The 27,940-nt window shown below is 35.2% G+C and overlaps 1 protein-coding gene across 2 annotated transcripts in view; it reads left to right on the top strand.

Moving 5' to 3' along the window:
• The window catches only part of LOC145674321 (uncharacterized), a 102,794-nt gene that overhangs the window by 32,579 nt on the left and 42,275 nt on the right, over positions 1-27,940 (top strand). Inside the window, exon 2 of one of the 2 annotated variants that reach the window (XM_081744223.1) lies at positions 6,022-6,182. The exons of the other annotated variant lie outside the window; for it this stretch is intronic. The gene's annotated coding sequence lies outside the window, so the exon portion shown is untranslated. The remainder of the gene's footprint in view (positions 1-6,021; positions 6,183-27,940) is intronic. 2 annotated transcript variants of the gene reach the window in all.

Here is a 27,940-nt window from a genome sequence, read left to right as displayed (position 1 = left end):
TTTGCGCCTAAAATACAACAGACACACGTTTAAGATGTGCATAATCGTCTGAAGCGAGGACCAATAAACGTTTCGAAGTTAGAGGTATGAGTTTGGGCTATTACTGTAACTGAATGGGGAAAGACATAGGGGCTTACCGATAAAATCTCTATGTTGAGGGAAGATACATTAAGCAAGTTCCGTCATATCCACACTGATCAACAGTGAAGCACAATTCAATATAACATGGAAGTCCCAGCGAAAGAAACAAAGCTTGACTACAGTACTTCTCGCTAAACGTAGCAGCATCTACCACGAGGCGAGAAATACGTATTACAAATTAGTGGCAGTAGAGATGCAAAAAAGCCGGCTTTTTTGAATCGATGGTTTTTTGCACATAAAAAGCCGGCTTTTTTGAAAAAAAAAACCGAGAATTTTGGAAATTTTGGCTTATTTCATTTTCACGATTTTTCTGTTTAAATAGCTTTCTTATAGTATACTCTAAAGTTAAATAAGATTTCATGACCTGAATGCCATATTGCGCTCTGGAATTCACCATCATTGTGGATGGAGCACATGGTTTATGAATTAAAGTAAACATAAAGTACGTAGTATTTGAGGGCAATTTTAGAAGCTGTTTAACCTTGTTTTAACTTCTGAATCATCGACATTTTTTCTTCTCTAGATAATTTCTTTTTAGTCATCCGTGTTTCATATCTTGGAGCTTAGAATCCTAGCTTCTAGCACATAATTAAACTTACGTTTTTCAGTATATCCATTAGAGCGTACGTTTTTCAATATATCTGTCAGAGCGTACTTGCACATTTTCGTTATACTGTAGCTGTGCAATGATTTAACAATAATCTTCCGGACACAACCTTGAATACCATTTGATAGAAATAATCAGTATCGGATTTAGAAAATATTTGGAGGTTTTTTTTCTGAATAATGTTTGTTTTTTTCTAAAAATTCCTAACTTTTATTTAAGAGGAGCTTAAGTTTATGAGTACATGCATAACAAATATTTCGTTTCGTTTGTATATTTAGCTATAGTCTTCCAGATACAACCTTGAAGACCATTTTAAACTGATAATCAGGGGCGGATTTAGAAAAGTATTACGGGAGGGGCTTTTTTTTACTAATGCTTAGTTTTTTCTAAAAATTCCTATTTTTTATTTATTTTATTTTATTTTATTTGAGGACAGATTGAAGTTTATGAGTAAAGGCAAAAGTAATATTTAGTGTATTTTAGAAATTTCGCAATTTCGGGGTAGAGGCTTTAATCCGAAAGACATCCCCACCCCTAACCCTCTTTGCAAATCCATCACTGCTGGTAATTAGTAATAACAAATATTTAAAAACGATTAGAAAGGAAGCCGGCCAGGACACACAGTACACGTACTATATCTACATTCACAAATGGGATTAAGAAAACTTTTGTCAAAATGGTCGAATGCGGGGTTGAATCCCGGACTTTACGATAGAAGCGCGAAAGCTAACCACTCACTCATGTTTGTTGTGCTTAACTTAAATGTATTCTCTCTCTCTTTCTCTATGGTCACAAAAGTTCTCCATTGACTTCTGTCCTTATCCAATTCAATCCAGTTTCTACTCTGTATTCCTATTTGTGCTATATCCATCTTAATATTGTCCTCCCATCTGGGCCTAGGTTTTCCTAATGGACGTTACCCGATTTTAGTTCCAGTTAAAACTTTGAAAGCGTTCATACTTTCTTCCATTATGGCTACATGACCTGCCCACCTGAGCCTCCTAGACTTGATGACTCTAACGATGTTTGGTAAACCGTATAAATTATGTAGTTCCTCCTTATGAAGTTTCCGCCATTCCCCATTCCCGTTCCTCTTGGGTCCAAATATTCGTCTCAGAATTTTATTCTCAAGTAATTTCAGTCTGCGTTCTTCCCTTAGCGTAAACGACCATGTTTCACAACCATAAAGCATAACAGGCATGATTATCATTTTATATATTTTAAGCTTTAAATTCCTTGACAGAATTCGCGACGACAAAATATTTTGAACTGAATCGACATTTAATTTTTTGTGGGTATGATTTTGGTCTGGTAATACTGATTCAAGATATTTGAAAGTATCCACTGTGTCGAAAGTATTGATATTTTAACGCACTCATAATTTGCCGTATTACGATCCTTGTGAACTTCCTTGTATTTATATTTCTCTGCATTTCTTTCGATTGTTCTCATATCAGATTTACATCATCAGCATACACCATAACCTGGTGAATACCATTCAACTCTAGGCCCTGGTTCCTATCTTTGATTTTTCTTATAGCGTACTCCGGAACAAAGCTGAATAATAACGGCAATAACGCACATCCTTGTTTCAGGCCAATCTCGACGTGGAAGCTCGCAATTTTCTCCTTGGACTTTACTCTGGGATTCATTTAAACACTTAGTAAATCTAGCTTTTTCGGTATTCCAAATTCTGTAAGAATGTTGTATAATGTTTCCCCCTAACCGAGTTGTAAATGTTAAGCCTTTCTGTAATCAATAAACAGTCGATGTACTGGGTAATATATTCCCATTTCTTTTCGAGTATTTGTCAAATGGTAAATATCTGGTCGATTTCGACTAAATACACACTGACAATTTCCAATAATTTCATCTGCGTGTGGGGTCAATCTTATTAATAGAATGTTGAGAAATGCCTCGATAATTATTACAATCAATTTTGTCTCCTTTCTTGTGAATTGGAACAGTGATTGATTCTTCCACTCTTTTTAAATGTATTCCATAGTTTTTCTTTTTGGTTAAAAAAAAAGTTTCGTAACGATATGTTGAATTTTCTTGTTAAAAATTCAGATACCTTCAGGACTGGGTAAACCGTGATGGTGGTTATATATTCTACAGCCTAGGAAACCATATGCTTAGATGAACCGTCTATTACGTTAATGATCCATGAACAGAAAATTCGATACTTTCCGATTCTGAACAAGCTTAAGGAATAGTCAGAGCATTACAGAATTTGAAGCTTTACCGATTTTACAGATCCGATGCACCTGATAGGTGGTAACAGATTATTACGTTTGTGATCAATCAGTGAACTTTTTTTCGAAATATTCATACAATGTATATGAAAGTTAAAACTTAACTGAAAAATTTCAAGAATGTACAGGGCTACCCGAAACGAAGCTCTTGATGTGCATATTTCTCTCATGTTTTTTTCTTTATTTTCCTTCAGAAAGAGGGTGTGTGATATTTTGAAGTAAAAATACTACATACAATTTTGCTAGTTATTTATGTATCATTTTTAAGTACTTATTGTATATAAGAGGCTAAAATATTATTACATATATTGGTTTATCCTTTGACATTCATAATGTAAAAAAGTTAAGAATTTAAAAAAATCTTTTTGAAATTCATTGTTTATTTTCGAGATTTCATATTATTATCTGCATCAACCACTAATTAAATGAGTTTTTTTGTTGTAGAGAAGCGAAACAAAGCCTGCATTATCAGTTTAAAGCAAAATTTTCAAAAAAGCCCAAAATTTCCCAAGCAAAAAAGCGAAGCAGAAAAAACCGAGTTTTTTTTTTTCAAAAAAGCCAGTTTTTTTCCGAGCCCTTGCATCTCTAAGTGGCAGTGTTTATCTTATATTTATTCTTGAATGAAACGTGGTTATTCAAATTCAAGAAACGTTATTGGATACAGTTTTCACTGATCAAGTGCCATCTATCAGTAATGAAAAAAAAAAGTGTGGAATAAAATTCTTGTATTTTCGCCCGTAGAACCCGAATATCCAAAAGTCACGAGGTTTGTGACTTAATAACTCTTGAACCACCCGATCGATCTCAATCAAATTTTCAACATAGATGAGGTTCGAACCTGGGGGTAGTTTTTTATCATATCATTTTGACAGTAGAACTTAGGAAAGGAGTAAGGGAGGGGAATATATATATATATACAACAAACTCTTGAACCACCCAACCGATCTCGATCAAGTTTTCAACATAGATGACATTCAGGCCTTGGACAATTTTTAATTTGACGATGCAACTTAGGGGAGGCCGAAGAGGAGAGACACTAAAAATGATCGAAAATGACCGATATTACTGTCGAATCTATAGTTTTCGGGGTCGCTGAGATGGATAGTAACACTTCTGATGCCTTTTAAATCCAAATTCAGTCCCGCAACTTGGAGGTGGAGGAGATATATAAAAATGATCGAAAATCGCGGATATTAATGTTGAATTCATAGATTTCAGGGTAGCTGAGATGAACAATGACACTTCTGATGTCCTGTCACGTAACGTAGTGGAAGGGGAGGGGGATTATATATATATATAAATGATCGAAAATTATCGATATTAGTGTCGAATCCATAGTTTCTGGGATTGCTGGAAGGAACAGTGACATTTTCGATGCCATTTAAATTTAAATTCAACCACGCAACATGGGGTGGAGGAGTGGAGAGAAATATGAAAATGATTGAAAATGACTGATATCAGAGGGCGCTTTAGTAATAGTAAAAGTAACTAACTAAGGAACATATTGCTATTTTTTTTTTTTCTTAATTTAACCCAGCGAAGCGGGTTCTTCTAAATTCCGAAATAGTTATGTCAGGATCCCAAGAAATGCTACACCGTTGCCAAGCTTTGCAGATACAATATTAATATGAAGGTCCTCACTAGGAAGGAAGCCAATGAATTTCATCATGGGTGAACAATTTCACTATGAAAGTCCCAGTACGAGAAGTGTCGGAGTATATCATGCGTAGTATATGACCTTTTCCAAGCATTGCATAACATACTCACTGTCAGCTCCATTCTAAATCTCTTCGGTGCTCCATTGCAGGAAGGTATTCTTGGGGTCACGCAGTCAGTAAGTGGCCACAGTGGAGAAGGTATTTGTACGCCCCTCAAATTATAGCATTGTTTTGAACAATAACAGTTGAAACCTCATCTCCTTGTTCAGAAGTCATAACAACAGACCCCCTTGAATTCATGTGTATTCACGGTTGTCCGATTGGTTCTGCGGGCCTTTTTCCTTTGGTGGGTTTCCTAGCTCTCCATCTGAGAGACGAATGGGAAGACCATTAAAGCAAAACAGTTCGTCCTTCTAGATCTTTCGATTTCGACGAAGACATGTTACACAAATTGTGAGGTTACTAATAATTTATTGTGCTGTATTTATGATCAGCTTCGCCGTCGTTCCGCTCCCACATATTGCATTCCACTATTTCATTTATTTTTCATCACCGTCTCCTTTTGTCTACACAACATAACCGTGGGACGTAAAACTAAGAGATTCCATTTCTCAATCACCGCCAGAAACACAAATGTAAAAAAGTTTTTTTTTTCTTTTTTACACCAATTTGACTCCTGTAACCCAAGAACTCACAAAATATTTTAATTGTGCTATACTTGAAAATACAGAAAATGAACATTGTTGGAATAATAAAATATATCATAGAACAAGAACTTTTTTTCTACTCTTAAACACTTCTATTTAAATTCTTATTTGGTTATTTGTTTCATTTTCACTTTGTTCTCCTCAAGCTAACTTAAGTTTTGATGCATTACAAAAACGAAAATAACAGATACTGAGTATTCTTAGAGGAAGGCGACGAACTTCTGGTTTTAAGAAGTCTATGGCTAATACGTGTATCATGGGATGCCCAATTCCAGAAGGCTGATCCGATTATATCGAACGATTTTTAAATTGTACTCACCCTATAAAAAGACGTGCCGCGACTACCGATTATGTCCCATCTGATCACCAGCATTATGGACTATTGCCCAACATCATAACTGATTCCATCTATCGTCACCTATCATATACTTTCTTAGATTTAGGTTACCAAATATACTGGTTTGCAACGTTAATTGAATTTTTGTTGTAATGTATACGAAAATAATAATAATAATAATAATCCCATTTGGAACATTATTTATTTTTATGCACACAAAAATTCAATTAGACAAGGAAAAATAGTCAATTCTATGTTATACATTCATGTAACATGCAATTAAATAATGGATTGTCTATTTTTTTTTTAATTTTAGGTCTAAAATGACTAGAAACAAATCATGAATATTTACGTAGAAAGAAGTTGACAAGTTATCCTGTACATAGATGTCCATAGCTGTTACGGAAATACCATAGGCCGTACGTCGTATGTCTGTGCATCCCGTGATAATGATTGTAGGATGATACTCTCAACAAGGTATGGCAATAACTTACGAGTAATGAAGTAACTAGCTCAATCACCTTACATTAGTTTAGTTCTGTTAAAACTTAGTAAAATTTAAGGGCCCTCTGCAGTAATAAGGTAACTTAAAAAGAACGTTTTGAGTTACAAGCTTATAAATTTAACGCGCAACGTGCTAATTAACAGAAGTAAATCTGTGTATATATGCCTATAGAGAAAAGTAGTATAGCACCTAGTTTGTGCTTTGAAGCATAAAATGGCGAATACCGAAAATGCGGAATAACACGTAACGAAGATGGAAAAGTGAGCATTTACCTTGTTATTGCATAACCTAAAATAATGATGAAGCAAAAAGGACGGTAGGAACACATAACGACGTGTGTGACAACGTTTATGTATTGCAACACACGAGGATACAAAATATAAATAATCCGAGCGTTGTAGCAACAAAATCCGGAAATTACACCGTCCTGAGGCTTGTTTAAAACTTCAAATCTCATACGTCCATTTCAGATTCAGAATCCGGAAAAAAAAATCAGCACGTTTTTGTAAAACTGCTTCTTAGCAAGAGCGTCAAAGAAAATCAGGGTGAAATGCAGTGGTTTGCTTCTCTCCTCAATGTTAATATGGAAATTAAAACAGTGCTGCCAAAATCTGAATATGGGAATTATTTAGGGATGGCCAGATCCGGATACTTTTGTATCCGGATATCCGGACACTGGATCCGGATCCAAAACTCCGTGTCAAAAAATTCGCGTCTTCCGAATCAGCAAAGTTTTCGAAATTATTGACAAAGTGATTTTCAATCCTATGCTTAAAATAAGATTTTAAGACACTTGTGGTATGTGATCGTGTGACAGCCTTGCGTTCTCTTCATTCTATTGATATTTTGTTTTTGTGCCTTAATATGTCACAGTTATTCCAAATTTGACCGACTAAAACTGCCGACTTTGGTGAGAGCAATCTCACTGTCGGATTCGATTCTAGTGAAAATACTCGATCGAGAAGGTAGTAAATCTTTTTTAAAGCGGTCGTCCTGATGGAAATTTGCCCTTTGTTTTCTGTAACATTAGTCAAATGCTGGGATGAAACCTTAGTCTCAAGCCCAAGCTTCTCCATTAGGCTCAGGCTGCTTACTTTTCTAATTCTTTCTGAGTTATTGTGGTCACTGAATGAGGCTATTTCCTAGTCGTGATGGGCTAGGCCATTGCTAATAGAACAACCCATAAAATATGGATCAAATCAAATTAACGAGCAACTTCCTTTTCTTGCTCTTGATGAGCTTTTTTTCTTTATTGAACAATACGTTTCTCTGTGACTGTACCATCCCAGTTGGTATTAAGAATTGTAGTAGAGATAAAGTTCTAAATGTCAATTCATGTATCAAAATTAATGTATTAATGTAGCTGTATGTGTATACAAAATACCATATGCAGTCACGAGCAGTAACATGTATCTTTATAATTAGTAATCCACTACTATTAAGTCTGCATAGGTTGTATAAGGAGCTATATCATTCATGCAAACACATAGGCAAATCCAGGGGGAGGGCGAAAGATCGTTCGCCCCTACCCAGCGGCACCATTAACAGTGTACTTCAGTAGTAATTTGTGTCAATTTCAGATCTTCTAAGTAATTTTTCAGTGCTAGCATCCTCATCCGCCCCCTCCAGGAGTCCGTTTGGATCCGCCCCTGCGCAAACATAATATACAACTCATTCAAGAGTACATTTTTGTTGGCTTTTTAAAATTTTTATTTTAAAGGATTGTCATTTCTCTTGGCTACTTATGCAATTTTGTCCACAGGCATACATGCAATTTCCAGCCATTACGCAAATACATTGCTACTTACTAGACTGCGGCTAGTTGGGGGCTTCGACACTAGACTCCCGCTACTACGGCCTCGCACTACAAAAGCCTCTAATCATAATCAATTTAAAAACAAATGTCTGGGGATTCGCCCTTAGACTCTCTGATATCTCATTTGATCGGTCTACGGCCTCGCACCTCGTAAACCTATAACCATACCGAATCTCAGTTCAAATATCAAGTTGTATGTAATAACATTCCGATATCCTGAGAGATACCGAATTTCAGTGCGAGTACGTGGGGTATTTCCCCCCAGTCCACAAATTTGCTCGGTCTTTGGCCTCACACATCATACGCCTACAAACGTAACGAATTTTTGTTCAAATAACAAGTTTCATTTCTCTAACATTTCAGGATTCCGAGATATAAAAATATTTTCTTCCCGCCCCTTTTCTTCCCTTCTAAGACATACATCAAAAACGCTTAAGTACATATCTAATTATTTCAAATGAAAAGTCCAAATACCAAATTCTATGCTTCTAACCTTCAGAGGTTCCCAGATATCGACATGTTTTATAATAATTACAATCCCCACCCTCTTTCCTTTCCATCTCTTTTCTTTTCTCTTTTACTAAAACATCAAAAAACACTGAAACACATGTCAAATTATTTTCAATGAGAAATGCAAATACCAAATTTCAAGTTTCTAACCTTAAAGGATTGAACATATTAATGCAATAATTGTAATCCCCACTTAATTCCTTCCCTTCTAGGCCACATATATTAAAAAAAAAAAAAAAAAAAAAAAAAAAAAAAAAAAGTTGGAATACGTATCTAATTATTTTAAGTGAGGAATCCAAATACCAAATTCCATGTTTCTAACCCTTTAAGTTTCCGAGATATAGGCATAGGCTCTATTATTATACTAATTGCAATTTCCACCTCTTTTCTTACTTTCTACATCTTTCCTGCCCCTTCTAATTTAAATATCAAAAAACACTTAAACAAGTATCAAATTATTTTCAATGAGAAACGCAAATACCAAATTTGAAGTATCTAACGTCAAGGATTTCGGAGATATGGTCTTTTTTTGGAAATATTTTCCACTCCATTTCCCCCTTCCTCGTCGAATTTCCCAAAGTCCTTCCTTAGTGGTATCCTACGTCACAGATCCTATATACTGTCCAAATTTAAAGTTTCTAGCTTAAGCGATTTGGCCTGTAGGGTGATCTGTCAATCACTCAGGACTTTGCCCTTTTTATATAGAGAGATTTAAGATTTTATGGGAAAGCCATGGATTTTGTTCTAAGACCGCCAGTGTCTTAGATATGTAATAGCTTGCGGTAAACTTTAAGCAATCAACTGACTGATCTGTGTCTCTTTGTATTATGTATAATACCGCTTATGATATTTATTTTGCTCGTAATTAAAAAAACAAAAAATCAAGAAACAAAAACAGAAATGATTACGAAAATCCAAAGACATCCATGATTTTAGCGTAATGCTGCAGGAATTCAGATCATTGAATTAATCATAAGAGCCGACTGTATAAGATAGACTACATTAATTTCCAATGTAGGACAAAGAAAATATGCAGCATTACTATGCAGTTTTTCAACGTTATAACTCGGTCTGAAAATATTATCATAGGTCTCACAAACAATCGAATTTTAATCCTAACTCGATTAATATATAACAAAAGGCAGATCTATACAACTACTGACATGAGATGAAAGTGGCATACTCGTAGTACGTTTAAAGATATACTAAAGACTAAATGATGGGGTGTGCGCAACAGTGGTCTAACCCCGAAAAATGTGAAAATGAGATTTTGATGTCATCTCTTGTCATTTAAATTGAATTGTCTTCCCACTATCTGAGTTAGATAAAATTCACCTAGTAAATTTTATATATATTGTATACATATGGATATTTTAGTTCTGGGTATCAATCTAAGGCCTAAAATATTCGAAACAGGAGTCCGAATGTGAACTTCGAAATTTCGGATCTGGATCCAAGATCCGAAATTCTGGATCCGGATCCAAGATCCGAAACTTCGGATCCGGATTCAAGATCCGAAATTTCGGATCCGGATCCGTCTGGCCATCCCTAGAATTATTCCTATTCAATTACTAGTAAATTGACCAAGGTGGAGGGGGTGAAAAAGACCCACATGAATCTGTCAGTTTCGAAAACGTACAGAGGTATAGGAAAATAAGCCTGTTCGGTGCAGTCATCACATGACACCGTTGTTATTCCTCAATATAACAGTTAAACCGGGAATCAATGATTCAAAGAAGAATCATCTGGAAGCTCTGTTACGATTTGGTAGAGTTAACGATTTTTCTTTCTCTTTCATCCCTTACGTTTCTGCTCTTCCTTTTTGACTGCTTCGATTTTGTCCATTTCGAAACAAAATCGTCAAGAATGTTTCCGTACTAGTGCTTTCACTTGAACCGACCCTTGAAAACAAAGTTACATACACGTCGCGTCTGCAAGTGCTTGCTTCACTATCCGCAGACAACGGCGGCCTCTATTATCCACTTCGGGAAACGGCGACTCAATGCAGGTGAATTGTGTTTTCCTCACAACAGACGCTTCTAATATGCACAAGAGGCGACGGAAAAGGAAACCAAGTCCATACGCCTTCTTTATCTATGTTTTACCAGGAATCGAGGTAACTTGACTTACCTTGTTATTGCAGAGGGCCCTTCAATTTTTCGCTTTCTAGAAATAAGTAACATTTCTTCTTCTTTCTTTCTTCTGTTTTCAGCTGTTTCCAGTTCAATACACCTTCAAGTTTTCAGTCCACATTTTGCTAAGCATTATACAACACTATATACAGAGTGTCCCAATGAAATGTACACACTCTTTGAATGACAGAAACACTAATAATTAATATGATACGGAAAAGTTTTAGAATTCAAATGTAATGTGAACAAATGTAGAAACCAGCCATTTGTCAAAAGTGTTCAAATTGTTGGCCATTGTGGCCCATACACAGGTGATAACGCTGACGGATGGAATCCAAAACGTTCCTGATCGTTGCAATTAGTATTTGAGCACATTGGTTTACAAGAGCTGCTTTCAACTCATTGATTGTATATTGTCTTTTTATCTTGTGTTTTAAATATTGTGCCTAATATGCCCCTACGAAAAAAAAAAAAAAAAAAGAGTAGTAAAATCCGGAACGTGGAAGTTACTCGATTCTGCCTCTCTGTCCAGTTCATCTGTGCGGTAGATGTTCAAGCTAGACTCTTACGTCGCGATGGTACTGGGGAGGTGCTGGAAATACCAGTTACGAGCTGTTAAAAAGTATAACATTAAATACAAAATGTAAAAAAATGTTAAACAGCGTATACATTTTATTGGGACACCTTGTATATATTGAAACACACAAACCTTCTTCCAAGTTTGAGCAATGATATTTGAATCAAAGTGGCCCTACTGCTACTAAATACTTCGCGAATGTTAGCTTTTGCTAATTCCTCATTGTCAAGTGTGAGGTATATTTAAATGTGCCTAGATATTTCTTCATATTCACCTGACTTTTTATTCCCAGCGACAAGGAATTCTCAGCAGTGACACCCTAATCTCGTGATTAGAGTCTACTCTTCCACTTGTACTCGCACTGTCTCTTATCACATATTTGATTACGAGATGCTTTCGGGTAAATACAATACAAATGATATTTCGACTAATAATGTTGATTGATTACTGGCAAATGTACTGTTACAAACGTAAAAGTAATTAAAATTTTCACAGTTTTGTAGGATTTACAATGAAATGTACAAATTTAAAATTCTTTTGTCATTGTCTTTAAGTATAAGGAGTCAGAATATTTAAATAAAGAAAAAAGACACCTGAATTTTGAGTTGGTCAGGTTTCTGGAGTCTTGGTGCTTTGTGAGAAAGGTTAGAATGGACTCATAAGCATCATAAAATCAAGTAAAAACATTTTATCGAATTGTTAAAATAAAAGAAAATGAAAGAGTATTGACACTGGATTTCTGGTGGATTTCTTATTTTGGTTCTGTGACATTTGCACTTAAAATTTGTATCGATCTGTTTTAACACACAACTTTTCTAGCCACTCGATTTTTACGAATACTGTTACCGACGGAAGCAGTGTACAACTACATATTTTTAATACAAAACTGCAAAGCTCTTCGCGAGTTGCTTGAAAATCCTTTTTGTTTGTTGTTTCTCTAAAATGAAGCGGTTTCAGAGGATCAAAATAATATCTATAATAGAAAACATATATTTTTCACATAATAAACATAATCCTGAAAATTACCATTTTTTATCAAATTGTAATAACAATACTTTAGTAATGGGGGGGGGACACAGTGCCTAAGTCGTAGATCGCTTATCTCTGGTGTGTCCCTGGTTCGATTCCCGGCCAAGTAACACCGTGAGTTGGACAACACCCGGTGTGTGAGTGACACCGTGAGGTGATTCCCGGTGTGTGAGGTGGACAACACCGTGTCCGTGGGTTTTCTCGGAGTACTGCCGTTTCCTCCCACATTCTCATTTCACGAATTCTTCCATTATCATCATCATCATACACTTGCTTTTATCGTCGCCTTCCTTAGCCTAAAGGGAGACACGGTGGGCCCATAGGTAGAGCGTTTACCTCTGGTGTTTGGGGTCCCTCGTTCGATCCCCGGTCAAGCAAGTTTGTGGTGTACAACATTGTGTCCGTGGTTTTTCTAGGGGTACTTGCATTTCCTCCCACTTTCATATTCCACCAATTCTTCCATATCATTCACTTGCTATAATCAGCGTCTCCTTTAACCTACAGGCATAATCGTGGAACGTTAAACTGAAAGATTTCATTTCGTTTCATTCACAAGACTTTGTTCCTGTAATTTATTATTCTAGAACTGTAAATTTCTAGAGCACTAAACTTGGAGTGTAGTAAATTACAAAAATGCAGGGCCTTCAGGAGAAACGAGAGTTTCCAATTCCTCTGATTAAATAAATACATAAGTTAGATGTAAATTAAAAAAAAAAAAAAAAAAAAAACAGTTCAACAGATTACAGAACCATTATTATCCAAGCTGTGTTGTACAGTCAGCGACAAAAGTTCTTTCCGTTTAATGAAATTGGTTTCGTAAATAACTTCTGGATAAAAGGACAATTTGAGTATAGTTTTCAGTAAATTAAAAAGAATGTTATTTTCTGTACGTTCCAGCCTTGAAACTCGGTGAAACTGTGCACGTTCCACCGTTATTCCCAACATAAATTTTACCAAATGAAAAGAACTTTTGTCACCGACTGTACAAGTTCAACGGCTATCTTAAGAGAATATGAGGACGGTACTAGTGGCCGTATCAGTTTAATAGTTTTCGAAAGGTTAACAAATTCAGGCACTTAAAGTTTTTCCAGGAACACGAACTTTGTGGCGCTCTCTAAAGAGGGCAATGCCATCGCGGACTGACCGCGCACTCTGTGGCGTTTTTGAAAAGTTTTTCAAAATGTCTTAGGAGTAAAAAGCTAAGCGTTGCAATCTTGAAATCTTTGCACCAACACGGCGGATTTCTGAAACAACATCTATTTCAAAGTAATTTGTTTTCCCACTCCCTCTCCCGTTGTTGGGAAGGAGAACCGCAACCGGTTTCTGGTTTCAAAGCATGTGGTGAAGAATAGGAATACTGTTTGCGGTAAAAGTATACGAATGGCATGCGAATTGTTACGAACTTATGGGTCTTGTATTGTTCCTGTGCCACCGCCCAGCGAAGAGGAGAATGAGTGAGTCCTGTTAAGAGAATGCATAGTGCCTGATGCATAGTGCATAGTGCCTGATAAACATCGTTGCCCTGCGATGATGTACACCACAAAGTAGATGTTATTGGCAGTATTACTTATAATAAATACGAAATGAAATGAAATGAAACTTTAATGTCCCACGCTTATGCCGGTTAGGCTAAAGGAGACGGTGATAATGAGAAATGAGTGAAATGATGGAATGAAGGAAGTGGGAGAAAACGAGAGAACCCCGAGAAAACCCACGAGCACGGTGTTTGTCCACCACAAAGTCCACACGGCGCGAGCTGGGATCGAACCAGGGACTCCAAGCATCGCAGTCATGATTTCAGGGGGTGGTTCGGGGTGAATTTCCGTTTTATTAGAGTTTCCTTCTCTCTCTCTCTCTCTCTCTCTCTCTCTCTCTCTATATATATATATATATATATATATATATATATATATATATATATATATATATATATATATACGAGAGTCACTAAGAAAGTTTTGAGATACGCATTGTTGTGGTACAGTATTTGAATTCCTACAATTGCCTTCGGTAGTGGTATCCAGAGCGAAGAAGCGTAGCAAGTTTCAACTTGCCTCGCTTATCGGCGTGGCCGTATTGCCTTCACTTGTTTGTTGATGTGAGCAGTATTCGGCTGTTTAGAATGGAGCTCGAAAGGGAACATTTTCGGGCAATGATCCTTTACGATTTCAAAAGTGGTTTGAACGAGACACAAAGCCTTGACCGTTTGCAGGGGACATTTGGGGACCTTGCTCCTTCCCGTGCTACAATTTTTCGGTGGTTTGGTGAATTCAGAAGAGGATGGACATCGCTTAAAGATGAAGAGAGAGTTGGACGTCCGGCAACAGCTGTGTCAGATGAAAACATTGCCGCTGTGGAACAAATGATTCAAGAAGATCCTCAAATAACTTTCAGGGACATTGAATCTACAGTGAACATTGGATCGCCAGCAGAAACAAAAATTCTTCATGATCATCTTCGGCTCAGGAAGGTTTCATCTCGTTGGGTGCCTCACACTTTGACTGAACAGCAGAAACGCATGCGTGTGAAATGGTGTGAAAAAATGCTTGCAAGATTTGATGGAGGCAATTCTCGACCATCTCTGACATTGTTTACTGGTGATGAGACTCGGATCTATCAATTTGACCCTGAAAATAAACGCCAGTCTACAGTGTGGATTTTTCCAGACGAAAATCCACCCACGAAAGTGAAGCGACCGCGAAGTGTGGGGAAGAAGATGGTCGCAACTTTCTTCTCCAAATCTGGCCATGTTGCAACTGTTCCACTTGAAGAACAAAGGACTGTTACTGCTCAGTGGTACACCACTGTTTGCCTAACAAAAGTGTTCCAGAGCTTCGGGAACGGCGACCAAGAAATGGATTGCGGGGGATCCTGCTTCATCACGACAACGCGTCCGCACACACGGCCAACATCACAATTCAGTTTTTAGAATCTACGGAGGTCAAACTTATGACTCGTCCGCCGTATAGCCTTGACCTAGCACCGTGTGATTTTTTTCTGTTCCCCAGGATCAAAGATCGCATGCGTGGGAAGAGATTTTGCAGCCCTGAAGAAGCTGTAGTGGCTTACGAGAATGTACTTTCAACACTTGAAGAAAAAGACTGGCAACACTGTACCGAACTGTACCGTCAGATTTCTTTAATATATAAGCACAAGGTTGATAGGCTTTCTTAAATTCGCTGATCCCCTTATACATGTCCCGGATGTTTTTATTTTTACTATTCTCTTCAAGTTCCTTAATTTTAGCTTTAAAAAAATCGCGTTTCTTTGTTGTAAAAGTTTTGGAAGTTTCCCGCCTGGTATCTGCGAAATTTTGTGTAGTTATTTCATTCGGATTTTGTAGCCAGCGTAATTTTACCTGTTTTCTCTTCTCTGCTAGTTTAATGCATTCCTGGTCGAACCAAGGTTTGTTCCTACGTATTTCCCAATTTTTCTTTTGCTGAAATTTTAATACTATCTCTAGTTTCAATCCAGATATCCTCAACACTAGTGCACTCCGAATCTTCTAAAACCGAGAATCTATTCGAAACTTCAATCTGGTATTCCTCTCTTACCTGGCTCTCTTCTAATTTCTTTAAATTGAATCTCTCCGTTTACGGACAATGAATATTACCTTTAATCAACGATAATCTCTCTCTTATTATCACTGCTACCAGGTAGTGATCAGTGTCTCAATCAGCCCCTCTAAACGACCGGACATCAATTATGCTAGATTGCCTTCTTGTATCTACTAAAACGTGATCAATTTGATTGTTTTTCCGTCTGGTGATGTCCAAGTGCATTTATGAACGTTGCGATGTGGGAATTTTGTACTCTTCACGATTAGATTTTTGGATGTTGCAAAGTTCACGAGTCTAACACCGTTGTCATTACTTTCCTTATGCTGACTTTCGTTCCCTATAATAGGTTTGAAAATATCCTCTCGTCCTACCTTCGCATTGAAATCCCCTAATAGAATTTTCATGTGGTATCACGGGAGTTGGTCAAATATATCGTCATCCTTATCTTTTATATCGTCATCCTTATCTTCAGTTGGGGCATGTACAACAATATCATCATACAACCGTCCATTAAGAGTAATAAAAGAAAGTCTGTCAGTAACAAATTCAACCCGTTTAATTGCTGGTAATATTCGTTTGTGGACGAAAAACCCTGCTGTTAATTGGTGGTTTTTTATTTCCTTCCCCGTAAAAGAACTTAAAATTTCCGGAATTCACAGCTCCATTTCCTTCCCACCTAACTTCCTGAACTCCTACTAGGTCCATCCTGTATTTCTCTAACTCACTCGTTACGGATTTTAACGCGCCTGCCCTATAAAGACTTCTAATATTCAATGTTCCAAATCTCATGTCCATTTTCCTTTGCTGAGGTCGTGCCATGCTATCAGTCCCTGTCCAAGACTTTTGTGAATATTTCCGAACAAGTTTTTTTTTTTTTTTTTTTTTTTTTTTTTTTTTTTTTTTACAGGATAAGGTTGTTAGCCTTACCCAAACCCCCAAGCTGGAGGACCACTCCTAGTCGGCTGTCCGCGACTGCTTATTCAGTATATTCGCAGCTAACCTCTATATCTAGAGGCCTTCTCCTCGATCCGCAACCTGAGGACGCGCCATGCCGTGGTGACAGGAACCCACGTTACACGGATATATATATATATATATATATATATATATATATATATTGTGGCAATATTTGTTTTTAAATTAAAATATTATGTATAATAATTTTATTTTATTAATTAATGTTTATTTATTTTACAAATATTGCATTTTATAAAATAATAAAATAAAGGTAATTAATAGTTAAAAGTTAAAATTAATGCAAGCTGAGGAAAAGTTATTATTTAATGGTTAGCAAAATTATGTAAATAAAATGTTTTATTAAAAGTTTGCCAATGCAAAAAACAATGCATATAATGCGTTAATTTTTACATAAATTAAATTTTGTAAATTATAAAAAAAATTGTAAGCTTTTATAAATATTTTATACATTTATAAATATAAAAAAATTGCTTAAAATTAAAAAATTGGAGTGTGTTAAAAATTGCAGTTTTTAAATTTTAACACACAAAAAAAATGTTTTTTAAGTGAAAGGAGGTTACACATGCTGTTTAGCAAACAACCAAAAAAATTTTAAAAAATCAAGTTAAACAAAACCAGGAGATGGGAGGTTTTTAAAATAAGTTAATTATGAGTTAAAGAAATTAGTTAAAGTAATTAGTTAAAGCAACAAAAAAAGCAAAACAGTTAACAAACAGTTAACCAATAGTTAACTTAATATTTAATTATGTAAAATCACTTTAAATAATTTAAATAAAAACTTTAAGTTATTAAAAAGTTTTAATATTTTATTTACAAAAATCATCAATTTATCTATAGCATTTGGGAATAAACTAAACTCAATGCTTATTAACAGCAACCGTTTATAAAAAATATTAACTTAATAATACTAAATACAACACCAAGGTCATCAGCGAGCATCATTTAAAAAAATAAAATATATATTATTTCTATTCAAAACTCAAATACTCAATGCTCAATAAGCAATACTCAACTAACAAAATTTTCAAATATTCATAATCATATCACAACACTTACATTTACTACCTTTTATCAAAAAAATATAATTATTATTAAATAATTATAGTAAATATTTTATTACCAAAATTTAGTCCCCAATTAATATATATAAATTTAATAAACCTCTCGCACATATATATAAAAACATACCCACTCATTCTAAATGGTAAGTAAAAAACGCTCAATATCACTCAATTAACATCCCCAAATTAAACACAAAATAACGAAGTTGTCATGGTGGAGATGCTTAGGGTTCGATTCCCGGCGGAACTAACCAAACTCAATGCTTATCAACAGCAACCATTCATAAAAAATATCAACTAAACAATACTAAATACAACACCAAGGTCATCAGCGAGCATCATCTAAAAAAATAATATATATATTACTCCTATTCAAAACTCAAATACTCAATGCTCAATAAGCAATACTCAACTAACAAAATTTCCAAATATCCATAATCATATCACAACACTTACATTCACTACCTTTTATCAAAAAAATATAATTATTATTAAATAATTAAAGTAAATATTTTATTACCAAAATTTAATCCCCAATTAATATATATAAATTTAATAAACCTCTCGCACATATATATAAAAACATACCCACTCATTCTAAATAGTAAATAAAAAACGCTCAATATCACTCAATTAACATCCCCAAATTAAACACAAAATAACTAAGTTGTCTATATATATATATTACAGGAAGTAACTGAAAATTATCTTTTCCCACATTCTTTTCTTTCATGTAATACACGTTGAGCGTTCGTAATATATTCTGGGTCTCTGCAATGCATGTTGCGTGGTACCATGGGGTCAACAATCTCTGGCAACATGCATTCCTTAAAAAATCTTGACAATTTTGGAACCATTACATTACTCCACAAATCTTCATTTCTCTCCACAACCTCAAGGTGCAATGGTGTGGCCTCATCAATATAGACAACGAGGTAACACTTACTGATTTCTGAAATGTTTAACTGTCCTTGGATCTGGTAATAACAATCACTGTTCCGTTTTAACCTCAAGCTACCCTCATCGGAGATCTCTAAGAGGCCGTTTAGACGTTATGATAAATCATCAAGGGTAGAGATAAATTTCAGAAATCATAACGTCTAAATTAGTTTATCTCATGATATCTCTCCTGCATATGATACGATGCGATAAGTTCGACATGTTCAACTTATCGCATGCAAGCCAGGTATAGCCCCCCGTAGAGAAACAAAGGAATGAATAGGTCACCGCTTCCAACCCTCCTTGGCTGCCAGCTTCTTGGAAGGAAAGCGGGAAATATCTGGTTAAAAACAGGTTTTGTTAAGAATTTGCTTATACCTGTCGTCCAGTGGTTTGTTCTGTTGACAAAAAGGAAAGAAATATCTTTTCCCCGGTTTCTGTTTATGAAATGCGAGGATACTTCCAAACTACGAAAGCTACAACAAATTAACCGCTTCAATTTGGTTTGCTTCGATATCTGAAGTTTAACCTCGGCTAAAGCAAAGGTAGATCCATAGTTTAAAATGAGATAAAACCGACTAGCACCGGGAATTGAAACCTGGACCACATACATCAGAAGCGACACGTCCTTGATTGAAACCCTTTTCATGTCTTCGAAACAAGCCATTATAACCAACTAGAGATGGCCAACACATCAACCATGGTCTCTAGCCTACCGGCAATCGTGAGAGGTAGCCCGCGGTGGTCTGTGTCACACTATCTGTATCAATCAGTCTCGATGGACTGATTTCTAGTTTCTGATAACAAATGAACGTTTCTGAGAAAATAAAAATGAATAATTAGGTTTTTAAAAATATTTAATCTTAATTTTATTGTTCGTATTTACTTCTTCTTACTGTTCATCACGTCCTCATTATTAATCTATATTTTGATTAGTAGATCACTAGAGAATTCGGAAATGAGAAGTAGCCCTCAAACCTTAGAAAGCCTAGTCACCCCTGTTGTAAACCTATTCAATATTGTTTTATTTTCGGTTCTTACTCTGGTTTGTCAATCAAGCGCTTTAGTGCTTATCTCATGTTATTATAATCAATTTCGAATTCCAAAATTGTATATAGATACTACATAATTAAAATTTCGAATTTTGAATTTATGTATAGTTATTTCATACTTACTTTACTTCTATATAAATTGTATTTTATTTTAAATATCGTATTAAAATATTTGAACCAAAAGTCACCGCGTTAACCATTATGTTAGTCGGGTTAATCTTCTCCCTAGAACTTCTAAGATTATATGTAATAACATTATATAATATACTGTTCCATAATTCATGCAATTTCATGTCATAATATATATATATATATATATATATATATATATATATAGATATAGATAGATAGATAGATAGATAGATAGATATAGATATAGATATAGATATATAGATATATATATACAATGATTAAATGAGCGCATACAGTAAATTAGAAATTTTATAATGTAAAATTCAATTAAATAACAATGTACTTGTAATTATAAACCACCTGCCATTTCGTCCTCTGTCAAGATGTCCACTGGCCACTTCCTCCATTAGTTTGGGCTGAAATATTTCCTGCTCTTTTGACCACTCTCAATAATATGTTCTTCTGTTATTTTCTGTGTAAATGATAAGAAGTGACCTAGAAGAGGTCCTGATACCGTATGGTATGGTCAAATTAAGAAGCACTGAGGAATGATTTGAAAGAGGGTTGCCCAAGATGGAATGTTCTGGAGAAATGTTGAAAGATCTTTATCAAACATTGGATTGACAACGGTTGTAAATAATAATTATCATGATTTTATATAATATTTTTGATTCCCCAGATAATACAGATAATTCAAATTAAACAGAGTTGTTAGATTGATTTTCCATCTAGTATAAAATAACTTATAAATAAAAATTTATTGCCATTGCTTATAGCCTACCCAATTTGCAAATATATTACAGTGCAGTGTCTTCTAAACGACCCCCCCCCCCCAAGTTGTAGAATTCCTCTAAAGATTTTTGAAAATACCTGCAACAAAAGTTAAAAAGTCATGAATATCCCCTAGAGTGTTAGATTCTCCTCAAAATTAACAGAATTAGACAAAACACTGCTGGTGGTTATTTTACAACTTTATCTCACAACGCTTGAAGAGCTTTACATAGTTCATAGTTCATAGAAATGAATAGTCATAGTTCATTTCTATGCTCAAAGTTAATGTTCTAATTTGCAGTTATTCATTGAGAAACTAATACTGCAAAATTCTAAACTTCGGAAATGAAAAATCAAGTAAAATGTTTTGTTTTAAATAGATTATATCTATATCTATCTACATTATAACTCACAGCATTATTAATCTAATTAATGCGCTTATCGTAGCTCCAGTATTCGGTTGCAAGGGCGTAAATAAGGGGTTCGCGGACCCCGCATTGTGGGGGGCCCACACCATCAGGGAGCTCAAAATTGTGAAGTGGGACGTAGAGAAGGGGTCCCACTCCACGCTGTCTACGGGAGAGCCCAAGCTTTTAGACGCCACTGTTCGGTTGTGCCATTTGTTTGTATGGCTGGAGAAATCAAATTTATGTCAAGATAAATTTGACTTCCAGTTCTGGTTTTGGAGAGTCGCTTGAGTAATCAATCACATTGAAATTAAGATCAATGTACTAAATACTATGAGGTCAATTCGGAAAAGGACTGCCGTTTGATATCAATGGCACACACTCGCAGATACAAAATGTTTATTATACACATGGGAAAAATATCACATTACATTACTTTTCAACATATTCACCATTCAAATTGAGGCACTTGTCATAACGTTTTATAAGGTTTGAATTCCTTCTTAAAAAAAAAAAAAAAAAAAGTGACAACGTTCTTTCACAGCGTGAAGCTTAGGGTTATTGCCATATATATAGTATGATTTGTGTCTTATTCCGTAGCTCATTGGGTCCGTGCAAATTCCCATTCCCGCGACCAGTGTTCGAGTTTTCATTTTACTACTTTTTTATTTTTATTTTTTCATCGATCAGATAGGACTCCAGTAAAGAGGAAAATATTGTTACAGTTAAAGGTGTGATTCGATATTCTGCTAGTATTTATTTATATATTTATTGTCAAGCGAACAAAATGAAGTAGAATTTTACAAGCGTAAAACTGTTCTAGATTTTACTATTAATAAGTTTACAGCTCAAAAATAAATTGAATGCTCTTCAATTATAGTCCATAATTAGCTATGGTCAAGAAGATGGATTTAAGTTGTTTTGTGTGTGGTCCGCACATTGGCATCCATCATCTTTAATTCTGGAACTAAATATAACTAATTTTATTTTTCGTTTAGAAATAAAATAGTCACCTTTAGCTCTGAACGAAACAGAGAGCATAGTGCAAAAGGTCACTATGGCATTACATTTCGTTATATAAAGAAATGAAAAAAAAAAGTACATTTATACTTGAAAATGTCGAAGATAATTAGACAAATATTATGAACAATTCTATAATGGAATTAAGCAATAATTTATAATAAAATAAAACTGCAATGAAATCCAGGTGATATGAAGTTAACAAAAATGTTTGCCCCTATATGCTGAAATACAAGTTTCTTGATCAGATAGGGAAATTTCGCCTTGAAATATACACCATGAATTTGATTCTCGATAGAATTTGAAATATGTTAAGATCATGGGATTATTTATCGTAGGATCATAGTTTATACTTCATTTTCTTCAGCACAGTGGCGGATCGAAGGAGGCAGGGTGCGAATTACCGGGGGGTGAGGGGGATTTTCCCCCTCAATCACATTTTGTTTTCCCCCCCAAAGAAGTAAGCTGAAGTATCCCCACCGGGATGCTCGGTTTCCCCCTCAAACTATGCTTAGTATAACTCCAAATTTCACTGATTTTTGTTATTTCTTGTAAATTTAATCTTCTAGCTGTATTTCGAAATGATCGATGTAAACTGTTCAGTTTTGGTCATTTCTACTTACCACCAAATTAACCATTATTTTCAATGTTGTTTAGTTGAACTATATTATTATGACTACGGTTGTTAGTTGCAACTGTACCTTCGTACTCTTCAGTTCGTCATCGTTTGTGAATTTGAATGTACTAATTGCGTATAACAAAGCCACATATAGATTTATAAATGTTCTTAGCGGTTGGCCAAGAAGAAGTAAACAAATAGCTTCTTCTACCATACTTGGCGAAGTTCGGATATGTCATATTCATCCTCTATATTTGTATCGATTATCATCTTATTTTAATTTTTGTTATAACATGTTATTTCATTTTCCAGTGTACTCTTTGTTAGCACATGGTCTTCATTCCCTAGTAGGTTGTGTGTATGTAACTCAAAAGTTGCATTTAATTTGTGATAATTAGCATAATAATAACTGCTTTTACAGTTTACGGAAATGAACTTTTGAAACTGTACTCAAAATCTGAGATATAGGTATTCTCTCGTAAGTATATGTTAACGTACACGCTGGGGATACGCTCGTGGTGAGCAGACATGTTAATGAAGGTGATTTTTAGGTGAATAAGCGAATAATTCAAGATTTGTTTCAGCATTTGTTAATACGACTGGTTCTCCGTGTCATTGCCCGTGTCTGTATAAGCATTTCAACTGGAGCGTTTTTTTTTTTTTTTTTAAGTTAACCCTTCATTTTTCCATCTTTTCGCTGTACATTTTGCTGTCCACGCTAATAATGTTATCTGAAAAACTTCAATGTTTTACTTTATTTGAGTAACGTAGCCCATAGTGAATCAACTCATCTTCAACCTAACAGTAAAGTAATTTTTAAGTGTTGACTTTCTGTGCCCATCACGGAATCGATATTTGGAGAGAAAAAAAGTCGTGATGAGCACAGCTTTAGCTGGAAGTAGAAGCACAAGCTCGAAATTTGAATTGAGAGATTTTAAATATTTGGCCTTCGATTTGACCTTGATGTGAGAAATCGGGACCAGCAACAATCCATTTATTTGATAGGCTAATATCTAGATTTTCTAAAAAAAAAAAAAATGTCCGGTTTAACTGATAATTTTAGTGGTTTTCACAAGACTGAAGTAGATTTCTTTTCGCAACCTGTATGTATTAATGCAAAGTGGAAGCTTTCAATATGAGTGGAAAAATTAACATATGCTTGTGATCATGGCTATCGCTCGAGCCGAATTATTAATTAAATAAACCTTAGAGAGCTACCGGGACAAGAGTGAGTACAACATTAAAACACGTTCAGAAAGGTTTAGTGGGGTGTGTGTATGTCAGACAATATATATGTGCATAGTTATTGTCGGTAGATTTATTAAATTAATAAATCTCTTATTTATTACAGATGTCACTCACACACACACAAACACACACACAAACACACACACAGACAGGCATATATATATATATATATATATATATATATATATATATATATATATATATGGGGTAGGGCATTTATTGTCTCATTTTGAAATTTGAACCTTCAGACTATGTCCTTTGGCCTAATTTTATCTCCCCGAATATAGATTATTTAATTCGCACACTGGAAGGAGGGGCTATAGGGGCTCTAGCCCAGCCTTGACGCTCAGGTATACACTGGATAAAATGGGGTTCAATTCTGATTTACACTGGATAAAGCTACAAACTACGATTTAGTCCCTTTCTTTATCATATCCTGGATCCGCCACTGATAGAGCATCATTTTCAACAGTACCACTTATTTGTCTGTATTATACACCAGAAACTGTAAAAAATCGAGGAAAACCGGAAGATTTTTCGATTTTTTCGAAATTATTGCGTCCTTCTGGCCCGGGCTTGGGTTCAGGTAGGGATATGTTTTTTTCTTTTTTTTAAACGTAGTTATGTAGACAATACGTGTGCAATATTTCAATCCTGTATCTTGAAAATTAAGGTCGGGAAAAAAATTTTGCAATATATATATATATATATATATATATATATATATATATATATATATATATATATATATATATATATATATATATATATAATATACTGTTCCATAATTCATGCAATTTTCTACAGCACTGGGAGAATATGAATTGTTTTCACACTATTAATGTAAAATTTGGCACTCTTATTGAGAAATATCTTAATTTTTTGAATTTCTAAAGGAAATAAGAGAAAATTTCTGTTTAGCCTCCCTTTTGGGGGTGTAAACACAAAAGTTCATTTTCCTTATGGGAGATTCAATGTTAAATTTTGGAAGCTGTTTTCTCCAATAATTATTCGTAAAGATTTTGGGGCAAATGAATTGTATTTGTTACAAAATGCAAAAACACTCATTAACAAAGCTAATAAAGCTGTCTCAAACATTATTTTGGGAAGGCCCCCCTTTTGGGGGCAAGGGGCGTAAAAAGGTGGTGGGTGATGTGTTACCAAAATCCCAAAATTTATTTTCGGTGTGCCAGTAAGCGTCAGGTTAATCACGAATGACACATAATTAATGCTCCAATGCTCCTTGCATGTGCCAGGGACTTATATGGGGCTATAGCCCCCTCTCAGAAATATAAAAAAAAAAACTCCATAAATATCCTTAGTAGGGACATACAACAAGAAGGTATTTTTTGTTAATTGATGTGAAATTTGGCGTCACTGTAGCAAAAGATTATGCGTTTTTCAAATCTGGAATGATATTTTGGTAACGCACCATCTTAGGGGGGCAGAGGGGGCGAAGCATAATTTGGTGGATCTTTATAAAAATTTCAAATTTTATTTTGTAAATTTCAGGAAGCGTTAGATTAATCACAAATGATACAAAATTAATATTCCGATGCTTTTTGCATGTACCAGTGACTGATATTGGGCTACAGCCACCCTTTCAAAATTCATGTAATTTACGATAAATATTCTTAGCAGGTCTTAGGGGGGCACAGGGGGTGAATCAACAGATGATGGATCTTTATAACAATTCAAAAGTTTGTTCCGGAAATGCCAGTAAGCGTCAGATTATTCACAAATGTCACAGAATTAATATTCCAATGCTCCTTACATGTGCCAGTGACTTATATGGGGCTATAGCCCCCTTTTAAAAATAAAAAAATCACCATAAATATCCTTAGTAGGGACATACGAGAAGAAGGTATTTCTTTGTTAATTAATCAAAACTTTGGCGGCATTGTAGCAAAAAAGTATGCGTTTATGAAATCTGGAATGTTATTTTGATAACGCACCATCTTAGGGGGACAGAGGGGGCGAAGCATAATTTGGTGGATCTTTATAAAAATTTCAAATTTTATTTTGGAAATTTCAGGAAGCGTTAGATTAATCACAAATGATACAAAATTAATATTCCGATGCTTTTTGCATGTACCAGTGACTGATATTGGGCTACAGCCACCCTTTCAAAATTCATGTAATTTACGATAAATATTCTTCGCAGGGACGTACGGGAAGAAGGTAAATATGCTTTACAATTAATGTGGAATTTGTCATTATTGTAGAAGAATGTTTTGATTTTTTTTAAAATCTTGAATCTAGTGTAAATGAATATCGTCTGTCAGTGTACCAGATTGAGGATATAACTTTGTTGTTTTGTCATCACCGGAATATAATCAAAGATTTTTGCGTTTTTATAAAACAAATTGGACTCTTTTTATAGCATAAAATCACACATACAAGTTACCTGTATATTTTCTGCCCACTTCAGCAAACCAACTCGAACACAAAATGACAATGGAAAATGCCGCGGGTATCACGAACGAAAAAATCTTAATGAGAAGTAATATTTTAAAAGTTAAAAGTGTAATAGGTGACCTTTAAGTTTCAATAATGTTTTCTTTATTCATAAAAAAAAGCATATATTTTCCCTACTTCTTCCACAATAACTGTATGATCCCGCTTTCCACGCAGTAGCTTACTCGTATACTGCACTTGTAAGCACGTCAGGAAATCGTATACTACGGACACATGGTTCTTATAACCGTGTTTCTCTTTTCAATTTTTGGCTTTATCATTTCAAGTAATTCTTCAAATAATTTATCCGGCATTCTAAAATAGTTCGTGTACATTATACTGTCTTCAGTCCTGATTACCTGTACGAGGTTAGCATGAATCCTATGTCCGTATCGTCTTCTAATCCAATCTTTTACCCAGACTTTTCGATTTCTTTTCTTTTTTAAACATAAATACAATGATACCATTGCCACAGACGTGATAAAGCTAAAAGTTGCAGCATCCCTGTCTTCCATTCCAAGGTCTTTATCTCACTACGGCGGGAACAAATTAGCGAGAAACAGGAATTGTCCTTTTCTGACTGACACGGTGCTCACACATACACACCACACACACACACTCACAAACAGCGTGGTCATCTTTTGTTTGTCTAGGAGACACTCAAAGTTTCTGAAGTAGTTCGCATAATCTCCGAAAGATGTCAGACCCTATTGACCATGTGCTAGAGATATCTACGGAAAATATCGCTGTGTGTAAATAGAAAATATCTCACCTGCATATGATAAAAAAATCTCTACCCTTGATGATTTATCATAACGTCTAAAAAGGGCCTAATAGGAACAAACCTTTCCTCCGTCTTATTTCTTCTTCCATATTTTTGCCCCTAAGGGAAGGAAGACATTTTACCTCCACTAGGGCATTCTCTTCTACAATGAAACCTGAAGAATACAAGAATAGGATAAAGGATTAAGCACAGATTCATACGAATTGTAAATCATGTATGTGTTACAAGCAGCACTTTCGCAGTTATAAAAATAACTGATTGAACAAGTTTTGTGAACGTTTAATTTCTAATTACTAATTACTTACTTTCCCCTAGTACAGTAGAACGGCTGAATAGGCTTTGATAAGAATGTAAAGAGATGCCCATTTTCTCTAGGACATCCTCGCCCTCACACAATATTATAACCACCACAACCAAATATATCGGCAGTTTGGAGTTACCTCTGTCGTATCTTGCGGTTTTTCCTTTCCCTCCTCCTAATCTCCACTCCCACCCCACCCCCACCCCACCAACACAAACTTTGGAGCTATATGCATTGATATGAAGCGTAATCCCGTGAAGAAAGACAGACAGCGGCGAAAGAATTCCTTGCGCTGAACGAAAAGTTGTCTGAGAAGCGAGTGCTTCCTGTCGAGCCA

The sequence above is a fragment of the Thermobia domestica genome, chromosome 17 (genome assembly GCF_964235325.1).
Source record: "Thermobia domestica chromosome 17, izTheDome1.hap1.1, whole genome shotgun sequence".
Lineage (NCBI taxonomy): Eukaryota > Metazoa > Arthropoda > Insecta > Zygentoma > Lepismatidae > Thermobia > Thermobia domestica.
This window is presented reverse-complemented; position numbering and strand designations above follow the sequence as displayed.